Source organism: Artibeus jamaicensis, unplaced genomic scaffold, assembly GCF_021234435.1.
Source record: "Artibeus jamaicensis isolate MK-2021 breed Jamaican fruit bat unplaced genomic scaffold, CSHL_Jam_final contig_588, whole genome shotgun sequence".
NCBI classification, from domain to species: Eukaryota; Metazoa; Chordata; class Mammalia; order Chiroptera; family Phyllostomidae; genus Artibeus; species Artibeus jamaicensis.
Genome location: NW_026521895.1, coordinates 2,557,891 through 2,573,538, shown reverse-complemented (window position 1 = coordinate 2,573,538; position 15,648 = coordinate 2,557,891).

The window sequence follows — 15,648 nt, the reverse complement described above, 5'->3', positions numbered from 1 at the left end:
TTGCTGCTTCTAGGATTCTCTCCTTCATTTTAATTTTGGCTAATGTAATTATGATGTGCCTTGGTGTGTTTCTTCTTGAGTCCAACTTTTTTGGTACTCTCTGAGCTTCTTGGATTTCTTGGAAGTCTATTTCCTTTGCCAGGTTGGGGAAATTTTCTTTTATTATTTGTTCAAATAAGTTTTCCACTGGTGGCTGTGCCTTTCCCCTTCTGGTACCCCTATAATTCGGATATTGGAGCGTTTAAAGATGTCCTGGAGGTTCCTAAGACTCTCCTCATTTCTTTGAATTCTTGCTCCTTGACTCTTTTCTGTTTGGCCATTATTTGCTTTCTTCTGGTCCACTCCATTGATTTGAGTCCCAGTTTCCTTTTCATTGCTATGGGTTTCCTGTGGAATTCCATTCATTTCCATTAGTTTTGCCTTCATATATTTGTCTAATTTGTGGCTATAATCAATCAGATCTGTGAGGATCCTGATGACCAGTGTTTTAAACTGTGCGTCTGAGAGTTTTGCTATTTCTTCGTCGCTTAGATTTATCTCTGGGGCTTTGAGGTCTTTCTGCGACATTTTTGGTCTGTTCTGGCCCTTTAAATGTGAGAAGCGGCGCCTTGGACTCCCAGGTCGCTGGGTTGTGACGCTGCATGTGGGGGCGTGGTCAGAGCAGGGAAATGGCGGTGCCCTCTACACCACAGCCGGTCCAACCGCCCACTCCCTCGCCTGTCCGCTCGAGCACAAATAGGCATCCGCAGTCAACACGCAGCGCCGTCTCCCCACTGTCTCCTCTGCAGTCGCTCACCTGGTGGGTTGCTTGGTCGCTCAGTAGGTCCAATCCTGCGTTTGGAACCCGTGCGTCTGGATTCGCGCGTCTGGATTCCGCGCCCAGGTCTGACCCAGTCCTTCTGTGCAACCCCTCACCAGACGCCGGTTTCGCCCCTTACCGGTCGGGCTGAAGAATTTGTTGTTAACGGACTTCTGAAAAGTTCAATTTTCCGTGTTCTGGTTGTGTTTTCTGATGCTAATATTTAGTTGTCCCTAAACTTGGTTGTGTGAGAAGGCACGGCACATCCACCTATACCTCCATCTTGGCGGAAGTCCTTCTCCTTGCTTTTAAAGAGAGAGAGAGAGGGAGAAGGGGAAGGACACAGATAAACATTGATATGAGAGAGATGCATTGATTGGTTTCCCCCATATGCACTGGGACCAGGATAGAACTTGCAACCTAGGTATGTGCCTTGTCAAGAAATCAAACCCGCAACCTTTCAGTTATGGGATGGCACTCCAACCAACTGAGCCACACTGCCGGGGTTGTTAGATGAATCTTTATCCCAAACTTGCTCCTGTCCTGGATTAATATCCCTACTGGTGTTCATTAACTATGATTTCCAGTTGATCCAGACTCAAATTCTTGCTGTCATTTTTGACTCTTCCCTATTCTCCTATCTCCATTTAGTAAACAAATACTTTCAGTGTTTTTTCAAATGTCTTTTAGGTTAATATCATTCTTTTTATTCTCATTGCCACCATTATAAATTGGGCACTTGAAAACTCTAACAGGGACTATGAATAGAATCTACTAAGTCTCACATTATCTAGGTATTTGTTACTTTAATCAATTCTACACATCATGGCCAGATCAATCCTACCTGGAGCTCAGCTCTCAATCAGTTACCCCCTTGATTGAGGCTCAACACTCTTTAAATACAGAATCCTCAGCCTGGCATTTATAACTGCCACAGTATGACCTGAATCTGTCCCTTGAGTTTTATTTCCCACTTTTCCTTATAGATTCCTTACAGTACAAACAAACTGGGCGACTTGTTCTTTGAATACTTCTTGAACTTTACTACCTCTGTGCTTTTCTGATACAGTTGCCTTCTTATCAGCTGTTCCTTGTGCTATTTACTTTTGTATAGCTGAATAATATCCATATAATATAATTTTTTGATTAATCAGTTTTAAAAGCCGACTTACTGTGGTACATGAGGATTTAGCTCTTTTACACTATCACACTTTACCTCTGTGCCAGATAGCTCCTGTTTGTCCTCCTAGCTCCACCATCCACCTGCTCTCTGTCCCAGCAGTCTCACCTGGATGGACCACATGTAGGACTTCCGTACTCACTGGCTTCCTGTTGGGTTTGGTCAGGGGAGAGCAGATAGAAGGTCTGAGGGAGGGGAGTGAGAGAGATTAGGGTATTTATTACCACAGCTACCAGTGTCCCTCAAACAGGGATCATTGTTTCTTTCAAAGTAGCCTCCACATAATTTTGGGGGTGTTGGTAAACTGCTCTCTTCCTTTCTCCTTTTATTGGGGCTTCATTAGATAGGTATGATTGATTGAATCATTGACCATGTGATTGAACTCAATTTCTAGTACACCTTTCTTCCATGGAGGAGGTCATGCTGGGCTGACGTCATCTGACTCAAAGCCCCAAACCTTTAACCACATGGTTGGTCTCTCCTACATGGTCACCTCCAGCATGGGTTACCATATTAGCATAAATTCAGGTGTGGTCCAAAGGGTTTATGAGTAACAAAGACACTAATATTATTTGGGAAACTCCAAGCATTTAGAGTCTCCTTCCCAGGAACCAGGGAGAAAGGCCAAATTCTTTACTGTACAACAGATATATACTATCAAAATAACATTACTTTTGATGTTGACCTCAAACCCTTGGCTGGGTAGTGTTTGTCATGTTTCTCTAGGTAAAGTCTATCTCCCTTCACATTTTTCATACTTACTCTTTGGAAGGAAGTCACTGTTTACATGTAAGGTGTGGGAAGTCCTTGTGGGGGAAGTATCTACATTAAATTATTTGGAATTTTTTAGCAAGGGAGAATGTCTTTCTTTATACTTTATTTGCTTATTCATCTTTTATTTATATCAGCACAAACTTATGCAGATTTTATACTTTGGGTTATAATCTAATAGTACTTTATTTGGGTGGGATCACAAGATCTAGAGAGTAAATCAGTGGCTTCCTATTCTCTTGCACAGGAGATAAAAACAGAGCTTCAAGTAAAAATGGAAGTTGCAAGGATCTGAGTGTTTCCTTTTTGATAACATGAAGAATCCTGAAGGGGTGGAATTATCTAATATGAGATAGAGGAGTGCAGCTCATGAACCTGTGGGATGAAGCTATGGAAAAGATCAAGAGAAAATATGTTTTTCACTTCATGCTTTGTGTCTCAGTTTTTACTTTGGAATCTTAACACTAGAATTCTGTCTCCAGAAGACCTAGAATATCTTTTTTTAAATCAACATTTTACTATGAAAAATTCAAACATATAGCAAAGTTGAAAGAATTTTAGAATAAAATAATTTTATAGGGAAAGCTATTTATACCATCTAGAATTTAGCCGTAATTTTTTACTCTACTTGTCCTGTCATGTATCTTCATTCCCTCTATCTATCTATTAATCCATCTTATTCTTATGCATTATAAAGTGAATTGCAGACATTAGTATACTTTTCCCTAAGTACTTTAGCATGTAAGTAGAGTTCAACACAGTTTTTAAAGTGTAAAATTTACATATTAATAAAACAGGAAAATCTTAAGTGTCTATTTGCTGAGTCTCAACACATGCACGAGTAGCCCAAACCACTGTGACAATGTGGAACATTACCATCACTCCAGAAAGTTTCCCTATGCCCCTTTGCAAACAGTTCCTGCCCTGACCTCCTCCAGAGGTAATCACTATTCTAATTTTTCTCCATTATAAATTAGTTTTGCCCATTCTAGAATTTCATCTAAATGGAATCGTATAGAATTTGCTCTCATGTGGTAGGTTTCTTTCACTAGCATAATTTTTTTGAGATTTATGTATGCCATTGTGTGTTTGTTTCTCTTCTTTGCTTTTCATTTATAAATACACACAATTTAAAAATCTGTTCTTTAATTAATGTACATCTGGGCTGTTTCCAATTTGGGGCTATTATGAATAAAGCTGTTATGAACACTTGCATTCAAGTCTTTGTGGGACATATGTTTTCATTTCTCTTAGGTAAATAAATGCCTAGGAGTAGGATTTTGGTGTCATATGGTAGGTGTATATTTAAGCCTTATAATGCCAGACTATTTTCCAATGTGGTTATAGGTACTATTTTAAACTTATGCCACAAATATAAGACAGTTCTAGTCACCCTACAACCTTGTCAATGTTTGATTTTGTAAAACCTTTAAATTTTAGCCATTCTAGTGAGTATGTATTTACCATTCTAGTTTTAATTTGCATTTTCCTGTTGACTGGTGTTGAGCACTTTTTAATGTTCTGATTGGGTACTCATGTATCTTGACTTTTAAGAAACATTGTTTTCAAACCTCTTGTCTATTTTTCAATTGGTTTGTATTTTTATTGTATTACTTTATTTTCTAGACCAGTGCTGTTCAATAGAATTATCTTCACAGTTCAGTATGTTTAGTGTGAAATGTAGCTAGTGCAAATAAAGAAGTGTATTTTTAATTGACTTAACTTTAATGAATTTAAGTTGAAATAGCTAGATGGGCTAATGGCTACCATTTTGGATAGTGCAGTTTTAGATACCAGACCTAATCAGATACATAATTTGTCAATATTTTCTCCACTTCACTTTTTAAAAAATGTTATTTATTTTTAGAGAGAGGGGAAGGGAGGTGGAGAGGAAACAAAACATGAATTGGTTGCCTCTTGCATATCCCCACCCCTGGAGATCAGGCATATGCCCTGACTGGGAATTGAACCAGCAACCTTTCATCGCTAAGGCCAGTGCTCAGTCCACTGAGCCCCATTCACTTTCTTAATGCTATCTTTTGGTGAATGTAAGTTTAAAATTTTAATCAAGTCTAGTTTCTCATTTTTTCTTTAATGGTTATTGTGTTCTATGACCCATCTAAGAAATTTCTGATTAATCCTATGTCACAATATTTCTTTGGGTTTATGGTTTGCCTTGATGGTGTGGGGTGTGACTCAGAATTATTTGGGTACCATTATTGAAAAGACATTTGCACCTTTTTGAAAAACAAAAAAACACTATGTAAATGTGGATCTATTTTTGTCCTCTCTCTTCTCTTTCATCAGTCTATTTTTCAAGCCTCATGCCATTACTCAGATGTTTGGATTACTGCGGTTTGATTTTAAGTCTTTAAGGAGTGCGAGTCCTCTTATTTTTTTTTTCTACATGATTTGGGTATGTTAGGTCCTTTGAATTTTCATTTAAATTTGAGAGTTAGCTTGTTAATTTTTGGAATTATGACTGGGATTTGTTAAGTCTATAGATTTTAGATATGGTAAAAGAAATGTTTGATATTTTTGAGAATTTGGGGGATGGATGTCTATAATGGTTGATATGTTTTAATATCTTGTCAGGAGGAACAACAGGGTCTGATGAGTCTTCTATGGTCAAACCCAGAGGGGGACCTACAATCATCTGTGTTTCTTCCATTTTGTGTTGTTTACTTAAAAAAGGTTTTGGACAACAATTTTTTTTTTTTGGCAGAACTTGAGGTTAGAGTTGTAGGCTCTCTGGAGTATGAAAAGTTAAGAATCTAGGTCCCAAAGACAGAATAAAAACCACTTTCAGGAAGAACTAGTGATGCTAAATGTGAAAAATCCATATATAATTAATTCTTTATGTCCTATTTAAGGAAAGCAACAAATGTGTTCTTACTGTTGTGCAAAATCTCAAAGCTGTTTTGCCTTTGTTTTTCTCAAAGTTATTTTAGGAAAAGTGAAGCTATACACTTTGTTCTTCTTAGTTCTTATTTTAATTTACTTTGAGCATGGAGGATAAATCTGCAGATGATTTAGTTTAATCTCTTCATGTTGTATTTGAAGAAATAGAGTGTTAACTAATTTGTCCTAAGTCATATAGCTAGTTAGTAGCAGATTTCTGACAACATCCCAGGCTTTTCAACCTCTCTATTCCACTACTGTTTCCACTCTGCCTTTCTGCCGTAACAGCTGACCAGTGAGTCACTCCTGGGCCCCTACAATGTGCCTGGCACTGAGCTTTGTATAGATGACATAAATTATCATTATTATATAGTTGGTCCACAAATACCACAGAGTCCTATGCAAGAAAAGATACAATTAGAAAACAGTAAAAGGCAATATGTAGTAGGCAAGGGTCCAAGTTGGATAGAATTTAGGATAAAGTGCTATGAATGCATATAGAAGTAATATTGTACCTTATTTTAAATAAACCTGCCTGTGTTAGGGCAATATTAAACTGTAATTGAAAGCATGCTGTATAATAGACACCTGAAATAGGCTAACTTTGCTCATTTAAATATATAAAATCAAAGCAATCAAATTGTACCTTAAATTAATGCTCTGTTAAATAAAATGTTAACAATTGTTAAAGAAGGTGAAGATTCATACTCAGTGAAATTATTGGAGAGGACTTCATGAAAAAATTAGGATTTGAGACACAATTTCAAGGAATGATGGAATTATGAAGGGCAAAGGGATTATCAGCTATTATAATTGGGACATGAACAATATTTTAATGAAAATTTAAATATCTTATAAATTAAAATTTGATTTCAATGCAGTTCAGGAGAAGGCTGTTAAATATGATTATAGGTCTGTGAAATAAATTACTTTAAACTAAAGCTAATGAAGCTTAAATTTATATGAGAAGCTTAGAGGTGGAAATGTCCATTGAATTAAGTGTTGAGTCGGAATCTAGTTCTCTCCCTGTAGAGGTGCTGCTATTTTGGTCAGTTGTTTCTCCTCTGACAGCTGGTCTGAATGGAATATTCTTATTATACAACACTCTTCTTGTGATGGTAAGAGATCTGTATTTTCATTGTGCTTTCAGCAATTAGTCCTTAAACAAAACAAAACAAAATGAAATAAAACATAACAAAAACTAGCACTTCTGACTCATTTCCTTATCTGGAAATGGTATTAATAATAACTTCTCTTCCAAACTCATGGCAGCTGGGGCTCCTGAACAGGACAATGTTTGTGAAAATGCTTTGCAAATCTTTCAGGTATAAGATTTGATAAATATTAAAACTCTATAGATTATGGTATAAGGACGAGTCAATAAAGGTATTTTTTAGGAATAAATCTTACAAAGTTCTCTGCAGCATTGACTTGGCTTGTTCTTATAGATTCTAATAGGCATTAATATATATTTTCCTCAGGTATAGATATGTGTGCTGTATGATTAACTAAATGTATCAATTGGATTGATTTACAACTGTATAGTTAGCTGTCATTTGTAATGTCTTGTTTGTGTTACTATATTTATACATGAAGTATGAAAATTGGTTTCTTCATACTCATATCTAGATTAATTACATTATTGAAGAATGATGATGAACTGCTAATTCAGACAGAGAGTGGAGCTACAAATCTAGTTTTTTAAATAACTGAAGAATAGACTATTTGGTTATTGAGAGAAGAATAGAATAGTAGAACTGTAATACTATCTAATTTTTTCTTCCACTAAGAAGTGAGTTCAGTTGTTTCTAAGAAAAACAGAACTTTGTCTGTGAAGCAGAGAATCTAATTTACTGCCTTCATGCCTCTATTCTAGTGTGTAATATAATAATTTGGGAGTTTAATAATTAATATTATAAAAATGATGTGGTTATTAGTAATCAAATAATAACATTTAATAACTCTCAGCAAAGGTTCAAAATACATGAATGATTTAATTTCTTAACAAAATATGCATATTTTTTCACATGTCAAAAAATTGTTGTTATGTGACAATTACGTTTCAATTAAAAATTTGCCTACAAGAAAATATACTTTTACTGTATTTTTGTTAAAATATGGGTTACTGAGTATTAGTTACCCAATGCTGTTAAATCAACTACCACAAACTTGGAAACTTAAACAAAGCATTTACTATCTCACTGTTTCAGTGGGTCAGGATTCTGGGCTTAATTTCATGGTCTCTCGAGGCTGTGTGAAGGGCTCAGCCATGGTTAGTGTCTCATTTGAAAGCTCAACTGGGAAGAATCCTATTCCAATCTCATGTGATTATTAGTAGAATTTAGTTCCTTGCAGGATGTCAAACAGAGGGCTCAGTTCTTTGCTTGCCACATGGCCTTTTTCAGAGGCAGTTCATAACATTGCAGCTTGCTTCATCAAAGCCAGCCAAGAGGTCCTCTAGAAAGCCAAAAGTTACAAGCTTATATGATGTGGTCACAGAAGTGACACCCTATTACATTTGTTGTATTCTGTTGGTTAGAGGCATGTTGTAGGTCCTGCTCACACTCAATGGAAATGATTACAAAGGGTGTGAATACCAAGACACAAAGATCATTTTGGGGTTTCTTAGAGTCTAGAGTGTGTTGTAAAAGAAATGATTAATTTGACTGTGACATAAGTTACAAAGAGAGAGATGCCCACTTAGATGCTCACTAAGAAATCATATTCAATTAATTCTATAATCCAGAAGGAATTGGTAGAAATAGCTTAATAGAATTTCCAGTTAGCTATGCAGCATTACAAACCAATAAGTTTAAACTATTAAACTAAGCACATTATTTTCTTCTCCCACTATTCTGTTCTTTCTCCAATGCTGTCAGCTATGAAATGAGACCATGGAAAAGTGCTAAAGAATTGCACTTTTACAATAACAAGAGGGTGTGTGAAAATGGGAGGGGGTTGGGGATGGCTGGGGCAGTGGGCTGGGATGGGGGTAGAAGGCAGAAAACTGTACCTGAACAACAATTCAAATAAAAAAAGAAAAAAAAAAAGAATTGCACTTTTAAAAAGTAATAGAGAAAAAGATTATCTCACAAATATTGTATATACATTTTATCAACAAATGGTGTATTTCATGAGCAACTGGTGATGACTTTGTTATACTGGTAACTGATATCTATTTCTTTAAAATTACAGTTGAGTTGGAATTTCCTATGGGGCTCCTGTGTGTTTCATAGCTATTAAAATGGACTTCTCAATACATTGCCAACATATATCCTCACAAAAAATAACCTCAGTTAAATAAAACAGTATTCTTGCACATAGTTAGAAATTCACAAAAGAAATTCAAAATGTAATAAGGTCGTTGACTTTGAATATTTGACAAAACTTCATCAGGTAATTAAAAGAGCTCTTTGTTTTCCTAACCAGCCCCAAACACCAGCTCTTAAATTACTTAGAACAATTATGCCTCAAATGAACTTCTATGCAAAATCATTTTTTTATCTGTTTTAAAGACTAGCAAAGATTGGAATGCTTAAATTGGGAGAGATCAGTAATTATCACTTCAGTAGTGTTTGGATTGTTGCACTATGGTTAGTGGATGAGAGTATTTTCATTAGCTTGAATCACGGGTGGTCAGGAAAATCCTATTTTATTTTTATTTTTAAGCTGCAGAAGAAGATATCATGGAAAAGTATCCAAACACAGCCTGAAAAGTTTGTCGGTATGAATTAGAGCACTTTGAGCAGCTTAAGGGCTATGTGGAAGGCTGAAGACAAAGATAAACTTTATACTTTGAAGTTTGCCAGTTTATCCTAGAGCAAATTTCTGTTATTTTGTTCTAAATCAGAATACAGATGCATTTTGAGAAGTTATTTTGATTTGGTAGTTCTTTACTTATATAAATGGACCAAACACATTTTGCCCCTCCAATATTTATGTTGTATCATATGTAACATCTATATGTATGAGTAATACATCCTAAGTGGAAAGATTAATAAAAAAATTAACAAGACTTGGTACCAGAACACCAAACAGATTATGATATTATGTATGCCACATGATTATAGAGGATATCTTCACATTTTGGTAGCAGCATAAAATAGATAAAAATCTGCATTATATTTTTTTACTTGAAGAAAATGGAACTTCACATCAGCTGAAGTGAAGGTTTGGTATCTTGATGAGGCTCTGCTTTGTTATTGTCCTTGGTGTTTTCCCTAAAGTGCACGGGAAAATTCTGTTCCCAATACAGAATGAAGTAGGTTTTAGTAAAGCCTGGTAAAAACTTACGTCTTCTAATCCCCAGGGTAGAACTTGAGTTGGAAGGGCATGGTTAAAAGAATGCTTAGAGGAAATGAAATAAAAAAGCAAAATCATGGGACCAATAAGGCCCTGTGTGTAGCAAATATTTGCTTTGGGTGACAAATAGTTTTTCTAAATTCTGGTTGTTTGTCTTCTATTTTAGGACAGGATCTTCTCTGAAGCTTTAAACACTAAATAGAAATGGTTGTATATTCAGCTATACTGTGAGCACTGTGATCTTTGTCCAAGGATTCAATTCAATCTTATAAATCAGAAATTCAAATGTCAACTCATCCATGATTTAACCACCTTTGGAAATTGGCATTTAGAAACCTATCCTATCTCATTCTAGAGATGGATTTCTAGTCATTTGGAGGCATATTCTCAGAAGCCTATCCAGTCTAAGAATATACATAGTTTGCTTTAATTTTAAAAATAAGAATAGGTGCTTCTTCAACAGGACTATTTTATGTGCACTTAAGTACTGAAAGGCTAGAGAAGTCTTTGATATAGGAAATCCACAAAGTTACTACATCAGGTTTACTTCAGAGACTGGCATTTGGGGAAGCCATTCACCAAAGAAGAATTACTTTACACTTTAATGTGAAAATTTGTATTAGGTGTAGGAAGTAGACAATTTCATGCCTAGTCATGAGCAGAGAAACTTGGAAACAAATCACACTGTGTGAAAAAGTAGGGTCAGTTAGTGGGGTTGTCATTAGATAAGTCCATAGATGCAGTGAGGCTTTCATTTCAGTGAGCCCTTTGCACAGGGTGAGCAGTTCAGCTGGAGACAATAACCTTAATCTTAAGGCATTGGTATGGGAGACCATTCTCCCTGGTGCAGTACATGCAGACCAGCTCCCAGTCGGAAAGGCCAGTGGAAAGCAAGGTCTGGCACACAGGACCCACGTCCATGGATAGGTTCTCCCATGGGGAATCAGGCCTGCATTGTACCTAGGCTGCTTTGAGACTTGCTTTTTGCTAAAACTCCCTCACCCTGAATTGAGGCAGAAAACATTTACTGCTGTATCTTTAACTTCCTAAAATCTGTGCTAAGCCTCCCAAGGATAAGTATAACCAGTTTAACCACTTTTTTAACCACTTCTCATTTGCAAACATCCTTCTTCTGTGATGTAATCAGCAACATCCTGTCCTTTGTTTTCTGTAAAAGGTAACCACCTAAAGGGAACCTGTACATAATAAATGAGAAACATTCTCAATGTAATGTGCCCAGAAAAGCAATAAAAGCCTGGCCAGGCAAGGGATGGAGCTGGCCCTCTCTTTCACTGAGACAGTGACCATGTCATCCCTTTTTCTCCACAGGACTTCTGTAGTCGGTGTGAATTTGTCTTGCCTCATCCATAATGCCACGGACACTGTGGGCTGCTGTCTGCATCACACTGGCACTAGTTTCTGAGCTTCGTTTGGTATATTCAACAGAGACGGGAAACTGTCCATAATGTCCCATTTTCCCCTAGTGATTTGAGCACATGAGCGAAGCATGTTCTCAACTGACACTGAGACTTAAGGACAGAATGAAGTAGGGCTCCACTTTGCATGGGAATTTGAACTTTCAGTGAGACTTGGTCACCTAAGGAGGATAGTTTTTTTTCTTTTTCTTTCTTTTTTTTTTTTTTTGAGAGGGGAAGTAATGAAGCACAAATACTTCCTTTCTAGAAAACAATACAAGATATTACCATGTATGCAGTAGGAGACATTCAAAAGAATCCTCTCAGCTTCGATCAGTATTTATAATTTTTTCTTGGAGGGATTAGAAACTTAACCTTGTTAAATACAGATTCCAACAGAGTTCTACCTGTGAAGTGTCTAGATGTCTGCATGAATTTAATCCTCAAGGTCTTTATCTACTCGAACCAGCATCCATTGGGATGCCACATATTTAAAAAGTCAGATCGTTGCCAAATCTTCCCTTATGCTTGACATTAAGATTTCTTAAGGATCAGCTTTTTCTCAGCCACTCCTGTGGCTCCTTGCAGGGCCAGACCCTGTGAGGCCATCTCAGACTGTCTGCCTAAACAAAACACTACCATTTTCACTCACTGTACTGAGTTCTGTCTGGGAATGGGGACATTAATCCTGTTGTTCTCACATCCCTGAAACTGATTTGGGGCTCCACGGTTCCCCTCCTCCACACCTGGATTCAATTTTGAGTGAACAGGAGAAAGGTAGTCACAGTGTATGGGGTTCCTTCTTAAGAGCTTTAATAGGCATAGCTTACTTTAACTTCAAATAACAGAAATCCTACATAACAGTTGTTAAAACAGCTAATCTAACATGAGAGGTCTGGAGTCACAGGCAAGACTGGCATAGCAGCTTAACTATATAAAGAAGGATTTGTCTTTTTGCCATACTAACACTCTGTTACCCTTAGCTGTTGGCTTTTGTCACTGTGTTTGTCACCATTGTGCTTGTCATGTTCATAAGATGACTGCACATCTTCAGGTGTTATATCCATGGTCAAGGTAGGAAAAAGAGTAGAACTGACTATGTTCCTTCCACTCGACCAGAAAATCAAAAGCTTCCTCAGAAGCCCACCAATTTTTCTTATCCACATTGTTCAGAACTATGTCTTATATGCCCAGAACTATAAGTGAAACTAGAAAATACACCAATTTCTAGCCTCTGTAGTTGAAGGTGGCAAGGGAACGTGGGGTTTAAAATGTTTTTGGGTTCTCCAACTACAGACATCTGTCATAAGAACCCATGTATATCTAAATTCTCCACTATCTATATCCTCCACTATCCTAAAAAGTTTAAAATGGTCTCTCTAAAAAATATTTAGTTGGCTTACTCAATATCCATTTCCAATCACTTTTTCCATTGCTTTCCTTTACTGTATGGGTTAGAGATATCTAAATGCTTGATTTCTTAGCTTTTCTTGCTTCTAAGTGTAGTCATGTGACCTGGTTCTAGTCAATCTGATGTGTATGTGGCTTCCCCTCCCAAATTAAAAAAAAAAAAGGCCAAGACCCACTAGGGAAAGTTTTTAAATTTTCTTTCTCATTTGTATCTTCCAGCATGGAAATACAACATAGTCTAGATGCTTAAAGGTGCAGCCACCATCCTGTGACTGTGAGGGACAAAAATAAAGGTACTGAGATGATAAGAGAAAATAATCAATTTGGGACATAATTACACAGTGGACCCACTGCATCAGACCTGTAGAGTCTACTTGTGAACTTTTCATACAAGACTAATATATCCTACACATTTAAGACAGTGGTAGAGTTTTCTACTACCTGTAACCAAATGTAATTCTAACTTATATAGGCAAGAAACAATATTTTTATACCATCATATAGTACTTCCAAATCTATTGTCTTTGTCTCCATTTTCTTAAAAGCTCCAAATTTTGAACATTCAAAAGCAAAGAAAGATTCTCTTTCATCTAACATTGTGCTGTGTCATAAAATGATACCACATAGTTTTTCCAAATGGGGAAAGGCTATATGTGGTACAAGGAATCATAGAGGAAAATAACCTTGATAAATATTATAAAATTTATCTCATCACAGTTACAAGTACACAGAAACCCATCCAAATTAAGCCAAGGTGGAAAGGGAGTTTGTTGGATGGGTGTTAATATATCTCATGGACCAGAAGATAGGAAATATAGTTGAACCTCACTATGGACTAGAAACAGGAACGGCAGAGCTATTATGAACCAGTGCGTAATAGCACTTCCCTCTCTGGGCACATGATCTCTTATGGTCGGCCTTCCTCTCTCTTGGCATTGGCTTTTTTTCCTTCTGTGTGCTCAGCCTTACCTGTGCAAGTGCAAACTGAGATTAATATCTTTTATTTTTTAAATACCTCTGGAGAAAGAACCTGTTTGGTCTAATTTTGGTTGTATGTTTCTCTTTAATTCAATTAGTGACCATGGGGATGGGATCAAATGACTTATGAATTCTTAGGGACTAAGTTTACTCTCCTGAGAAAATGCTTTGTGGGTGTGTGTGGCAGTGGTTGTCGGATAAGAAACAACAGACATATCTACTACTTACTGTCTTGATACCCTAATTTGCTAAAAGGTAAGTCAAATGAATGATTCTACATTGGTATCACTTGTTCCTCTCCTATGTTTTCTCTTAGAGAAGGTCGCTACCATTCATTTAGTTGCTTGCATCATAAACCTCTGCACAACCACAGATTATTGCAGTAGCTAACAGTTAATGGATATGTGTGACATCTGGTAAGCATGTTACATGCCTTATTTTAAACCAACCTCATGAAAGTCTTACAAGTAGGTATTATCTATTTTGTAGATAAGCAAAGTGAAATCTAGAGATGTGAAGTCACATTTTCAAGATGTCTCTTGGATTATTTCAATAACCTCTTGTTTCCCTTCCCCTGACCTTGCCTCCTTCAACCATTTATTTCACCCAGTAAAAATAGCAGTATTTATAAAACACAAATCTTATCATGTTACTTTTTTGTTTAAAATTCTTCTATGGTTCCCTCAGGATAATATCAGGATAAGTTTATTTACATGGTGTACAAACCTTTCATGACCAGGCAACACTCATTTTTACCAGCATTCATCCTTATTTCTTTTAATCCTGCATCTCTCACAGTCTATGCTCGAGCCATATAGGTTATTTGCAGTGATTAACAGTTGGTTTCTGACCTCTGCGCAACTCTGCAGCTGTTCTTCCAGATGACTTCTACACATTACCCACACTTAGGATTCAGCTTAGATTTTACCCTAGCCAGAAGCATTCCTTAATTGAATTGGGTGCCCCTTGTCTGTACTTCTGTATCACTCAGTGCCTTTCTCCTACACTTATCACATCATACTGTAATTGTTTGGTAACTTACTCTGTTTCTTTGCTGTGTTGTAAAGTCCTGGAGTGCAGGGATTATGTCTGGTTCAATGTTGAGAACTCTAAGATTAGTGTAGTGCTTGGCACATAGTACTTGTTCAATAAATATTTGTTAAATTCATGAATCTTCAGTAGAAGTCTGCAAGAACTTGCAAAGCTACCTGGAGAGAAGCAGATCTTCAGTATTTCTTATTTTGTGAATGGAATGTTCTGACAGCTATTCCCTTTCTCTATCTTTTTGGCTTACTATATGTAAAAATTGAGCAGATAAACACTTAAAAATTGATAAAAATCAGTTGAGGAAACATATCAGAAAAGAATAAGAAAGTGACATAAATCAGTAAGTAAATGTGTCAACCCTAGTGAAAGATGAAGAAGGCTGAATGAAGCAATAAGGTTTTGATTGGGGGAGAAAAAGCAAGGAACTGTTTTTTCCCCCAGAGTTTACTAAATTGAATATATCTTGCTGGTAATGTCTCATTTAATCCTAACAATAATTCTCTGAGGTTGGTCAGGTTATAACAAAATTATTTGAATGATTATACGATAAACTCTCTACAGATAGAAATTAAAATTAACCTTAGAACATATTATGGAGATATGCGAGGGTAAACTACCCTCCACCCTGAAAGATCCCTTTTTCTAGGTCTGGGTTCCTGTACCAATTTTCCAATTTTCTCTCCTAATACTATTTCCTTCACTCATCCATTTTGGACACAGAGATACCTCCTTCCTAGCTTTGACTCACGTGAGTTACTTCTTGAGCAAAACTTGCTTTCTGATGTAGCTCAAATTTTCCGAGCCCAGCGAAGCAAACCAACTTCTCTTTCAGGTAGTGGTCAGCA